A 6,051-nucleotide genomic window follows, 5' to 3' on the forward strand; every position below is an offset into this window, starting at 1 on the left:
AGCGTCCAGATGTAGACAGTCCCAGGGAAAGAGTAACGGGAGGAAACTCAACAGATAGCAGTCGGTTATACGTCGGTTCAAGGTTTACCAGTTTGCCAGAAACGCAACACCTTGTCCCGTGTATTGTTTTTAGACCACAACAGTGACCAGTGAGTCGGGGCTAAGCGTCTGTTAGCTGTTAGCTCCTCAGGATGCACCGGCACTTATGTCCTCACATCCGCTGCAATGGTTTTTATGGATATGGTTTAATTTGCGGTTACATGCCCATTTAGTCTGTAAAGCGTGCATGTGTTGGATCTTCTACTCTCTCTCTTCTACTCCCCTCCCCGCCACACAGCGGCCGCCGGTCCACACTTCTGACATTTGTCTACAGTTATTTTTTATTAACACAAGGTATATGTGTAAGTATGAGGGCAAACCTGTATTTGTACCAGTGTTTCCGCGGTAACTCTGGTATCGCGGCCGCCACGGCGAAGAAAACAGAAGAAGTACTGAATGCAACTAACTTCAGTTGGTAGAGTAACAGCGTGTGAGACGGAGCCTGCTGGACTGGACCTGGGCCAGGATGTGACCATGGCCAGAATATCATAGTTCATAAAAATGCAGCGCAGTGAAGATACAGACGTTTCATACACACGCCGTGTGTATCCGCCCTTCGACCCGTGCTGGACCCGTTCATAATGATCTCTGTGAGTAGCGTCCATCACATCACTCTCGCAGTTATAAACAGCCTAGTGACAATAAAATTTGTTTTGGTTAAAATCAACAAATAATGTGGAGATAACCGCGATCAAAATTTTGATCAAATAATCGTGATTATCATTTTGGCCATAATTGTGCAGCCCTAGCGGGACCATATACTTGTCCCGATTTGATTCTTTACGAACATGGGTGCCGATTTGATTTGTATTGCAATTTCATTATTATGACTCTAGAAAATTGCGATTTGAGTATTGAGTATTGCAATTTTGTCAGACCTGTCAGTCTGACATTATTCATTATATTTTATTATAGTTCACATAAAGAGAACATAACATGTATTTCTGCTTTTGCTCTGTTTTACTGGAAACAGATATAATGTAGTCATTGTCAGTGGTACCATAAAACCAAAATATTTAGGTAAGGATTTGGGAAAAATATAAGAAAAGAAATGAAGGGAAAGATTTGATTAAAAAATAATAAAAAAAATCACAATATATCCAATTTCAAATCCCTTTTAGCGGTACAGCATTAGTGTTTTACTTATTAAAAGTATGTAAGTATCAACGGAAAATGTGCTCAAAAGTACTAAAAAGGTTAAAGTACTAAATGCAGAACAATTCTCATACAGTATTAGAAACTGGAAATGACTCAAACTGTTCTGTTAATCAACTTAGTGTTTAATAGGTTAATTATTCAGCTGGAGTTATAGGCCTTATATTGTTGGGTAGTTTCATTTATATTAAAACATTATATTTCATAAACTACCTGTGTTTGTGTGGCAAAAGTCTTAATTTGTAAAGTAACTAAATGTGTCAGATGAATGTAGTAGAGTAAAAAAGTACAATATTTCTCTCGGAATGTAGTGCAGTGAATGAGAGTGACATGAAAAGAAAAGACTCAAGTAAAGTACAAGCAGCACAAATTTGTACTAAAAGGGTAACTAGGGTCACCGTTTTTTTTCAATCTAACCTATTTTCCTATGATTTGTGTCTAAGTGACTGATCTGGGAACAACACTCTTTCAAATTGGTCCAGTATAAGCGAGATGCTGCAGTCGGCAGCGGCGAAACAAGCTAGGATGTAAGTTAATAGGGCAAACTGTCCAGCTTGTATTATCTTCACAAAAGTGCTTGTTTTTCCGCTGACATGCTCAGATTAATATTCGGACATGTCAGATAATATCAAGTGTCCAGGTTGAAAAAAACAGCAGTTCCCCTAAGTACAATACTTGAGTAAAATACTTAATCACATTCAGTGTACCAATGGTGGAACACTTATCGATTGGGAACCAATACCACAGAGCAGCTTGACATTGTCTATGTCATCGTGGCAGAGGAAGCGGAGAGGGACTTCACTGAGAGCTGTGGGGGCACCACGTCACTCATTCACACCTGCAGGGACAACAGAGAGGACACACAGGTTTTCCTTAGCAACACACAGGCTGACCTTAGCATCAACAACACATCATGTGGAGTCAAACTTAGAGCTGGAACAATTCCCAACTTTGCTGTACAATTAATTGTCTTAAAATAATTGTGATTAACAATATAATTCCAGGGTTTCCCGTGCTATTAAGTCTAAAGCGCAAAGCTGACGAATGGGAAATGCGCCAAAAAAGTGCCCAATAGCAAAAATTAAAAACACTTTTTTCAGATCCAATCCCTAACATTTTGGGGGGTTTTGTCTCTTTGGGGTTTTTTTTGTGGGGTATCTTTGTGTAGTCGTGTTATGTCTCCTTTTGGTCATTTGGTTCTTGGGGTTGTTTTGGGTCCCTGATCATTGGTGTCTCGTGGTCAGTTTGTGTCCCTTTGTGGTAGTTTGCATCTCTTTTTCATATCATTTGATTATTATTACCATACAGTGTCTGAAATGTTGGAAAAGCTAGGGAGATCATAAATGAATAACACTCAAAAAGCTTTTGGAGGGAACTTGGTTCTGTGGGACATATGTACGTTTGTTTTAGTGTGTAACAGAAAACTCAGATTGGACAGATGTCTAACTAGCTGTCTGGATTTACCCTGAAGAGACCTGGGGAGCACCATACTATAAAAATGCAAAGAAATATCAATAGTGTACCCTTACAGTAAAGTTTGATTTTAGCATGTTTAAAGGAGCGGTGTGGAAAGAAGCAGAAAGGTGCAATGGTATCATAGTGCAAGAGACTGTCAGTGCAATCATATCTATTCAAGTACAACAGACAACACAATATATCAAAAATAGAATAAGCATTATTATTATTATATTATTATTATTATTATTATTATTATACATAGATACTACTAAAGACCTGAAGAAAAGTTAAAGTTGAAAACTGTCCATACGAGAAAAACAAAGCGTGGTGTATTGACCATACAGGCAAGCTGGCAAAATGGACAGGACTAATATAGTCAGTAAGGGAGTCAAACAGTGCCAATCAGTCCAGTCCAGGGTAGTTAACATGTATGAATAAAGGCACTCCGGAAGGATGGTACAAAGGGCAGTGTGCGAGCAAACTTAAACACTTAAGTCAACCCACACTCCTCCCCTTCTGTGTAGCATTGAAGAGCATGTAACAGTAGACTGCAGGATCTAGAATTATAGTGCGTAAAAACATTCATTAAATGTTCTAACATCGCAAGAAGAAAAAAACCGCTTTTACAGGCCCTTAGGTAAGGTAGTCACAGGCCATCCACCGATACAGTTTATCAAGCAATTCCCTGTGCACATGTATGATTTATAAATCATGGCAACAATTATTAGGCTATTTTAATAGCTTAGTATTCTATGCCAAAACGGTATGTATAAAGGCTTAAGGCCACTGAATGTTATTGTAGGACCAGTTTATAACTGCAACTTCATTTATTACAAAATATTGTAGGTAGATGGGGGTCCCTGCTTCATCTCTTTTTCAGTTAAGGGGTCCTGGCTTAAAAAACGTTGGGAACCCCGGGTTTAGATAATTGTCAGATTTCCCTGTTAACTGCATGGTAACATTGAAATAAGACGTTCTACTGTGAACACCAACCAGAAACTGTTTTGCACCTCTTTTGGCATTGTCACCATTAGAAAATTCTGGCAAAACTTCAGCCCATCATCTTGACCATATTTTATTTTTTTAATTTAAAATTTATAGTTAAGATTTTGCATTAATGTGGTATTGTGTTTGTTAGAAGTCAAATAAACATTGTATTTTTCCTTCATGAGTTTAAACATTATATACATTTAATTTCTAAATCTTATAACAAAATGGCTTTGAAAACTTTCAACATAGGGCCTCTCTAAATATCCTTACATAATATAGGCTACCCCTAGCCATGTTATTCATATGTCTGTCTTTATATACTTGTATACTGTTCTGTATACTTGTTGATCCTGTATACTATATTATTTTTTCTGCTATAAAAGAAAAGAAAAAACATCCATATCAACACGCATCATTGTGTTTTTGCTGACTAGTTAACTACATTAATTGTTTGCACAAAAGCAATAAGAGTCCTTCATTTACGTTACCACTCTTGTAAACGTAACAGAAATGTCTGCTTGTCTGCTTATACTCGGTCGGTGACCCCGGGCTGCCACTGCTTATATATGTTATCATATGTCAACAACATTAAAGCGTACTGTTAAAAATGATAAATAATACTCATAGATGACAATACAATAGGCCAGGTAAAGTAGCTCTATCAAGTAAAAAACTGCCTGCTCATTAGCAAAGGCTAACATAGTTACCGCAAGCTACGTCTTACTGCTAAGCTAACGTACCTTGTTTTAACACTCGGACCAGAGAAAGTCGAGGAGAATATATTCCCTGAGTGTCTGTCGATACAGTCACTATCCGGACACATCCTGGTAAAACACCAGTGTATTCTCGACTCCACAGGCCGTTTTCTTACTGTGTCAATGCTACACAGGCTGCTAAGGTCTCCCTGCTTATCGCTTATAGCTAATGAGCAGCTGGATGTTTTCTTCCTGTTTTGGCTGCTACGCGAATGGCGGCAGTCTTGAGCGTTTTTTCTTTTGGTAATTAGCCGGTTTCGCCACCTACTGGGCTGAAGTGTGGACGACTACTAGGACGTTAAAAAAATCTACTCACATGTCCTATCATAGACAGTTAGAAGGTCCTAGAAGATGCTGTGCCACCCTCACTGGTTTCATTCATTACAGCACAATATAATCTTCTAATGTTTCAGTAACGCCACAATCATCACATCTGCTGGTTACCTTTCGGGTAAGTCTTTCTAATGTTTGAGAAACATCTTAATGCTGCAGTGGGTAAAATACATCACAATTTGAAGGGAGTCATGTTCTCTCACACTTGAAATTGCAATATGCTAAAAGATTTTCGGATGTTTAATGGATGGCACCAAAATTAAGTGTACTTTTTGCCAAATCTTAATGCTGGGAATTCCCAGTAAATTTTCAGGCCAATAAAAAAGCACTCAAATACACATTTTAAATATTTGTTCCCTTTAGACCAAAAAAGCATAAGGATCGTCTCCCGACACGATTTGACAGACAGTCAATACTCCATACTCTGTTTAAAATGACATGTAGGCCTACTCCTTCCATCATTGACCATTTCCAGTCACACAAATATTAGTGCAGTTCGACTTTACCTGGACACATGATGTCCTATGTCACTAAAACACGTCCATTCTAGTGGTGAGTGCACTCGCTCAGATGTCACTCTTAACAACAAGCTCTGGAGAAAAATAGTTGGGGGCTTTAGTTGGAAGTTTGTTTTTCTTTGTCAAATTACTGTTTCTTAGGTAATGAACTTTCACGCTTATATTTTAACTTTGCATTTTCTTGTGTTGCTGTTGCTGTATCATATACAGCAAAGCAGTGGTTCCCAACTGAAGACCTTCCGAGCGGGTCCCAAGATAAGACATGTAGATATGGATACTGTAATAGATGATAAGCATTTTTGTTCACAAAGCATTCAAATCCACATTTTGTTGTTGTCACTGCTCCTTGTGACTGACCCATGCCCTGGAAAGTGTTTGCTAACTCCCTGCACACACACCTGCCGCGGGTTTGAGAAGGCTCAGTAGTTGATTTGCATGCAAAAGAACGGGAAAACCCCCACTGCACCGCAGTTTTAAGCACCTATTTCCCGACGCAGTTTTTTGTTGTTGCTGTGAACCCCTTGGTGCCCCTTCTTCCGGACCTCCCCCCCCGCGTGGTTCCTCTATTCCCCAGGCCTGTGTTCACCCTCCACACCCGTTTGCCCTTTTGGCTCCTTTCCCTTCTTTCTTGAACCCCCTCCCCCCCAGTGCTAGTCGGGGCTATAGCGTCTGTTAGCTGTTAGCTCCTCTAGGATGCACCGGCACTTATGTCCTCACATCCGCTGCAATGCTGTTTATATGGA

The 6,051-nt window shown here is 39.4% G+C and overlaps 1 protein-coding gene across 1 annotated transcript in view; it reads right to left on the reverse strand.

The window, feature by feature from the left end:
- The window catches only part of naa60 (N-alpha-acetyltransferase 60, NatF catalytic subunit), a 17,553-nt gene that overhangs the window by 6,879 nt on the left and 4,623 nt on the right, over nucleotides 1–6,051 (reverse strand). The gene's annotated exons all lie outside the window — the stretch shown is intronic.

Source organism: Etheostoma spectabile, chromosome 15, assembly GCF_008692095.1.
Source record: "Etheostoma spectabile isolate EspeVRDwgs_2016 chromosome 15, UIUC_Espe_1.0, whole genome shotgun sequence".
In the NCBI taxonomy this organism is placed as follows: domain Eukaryota; kingdom Metazoa; phylum Chordata; class Actinopteri; order Perciformes; family Percidae; genus Etheostoma; species Etheostoma spectabile.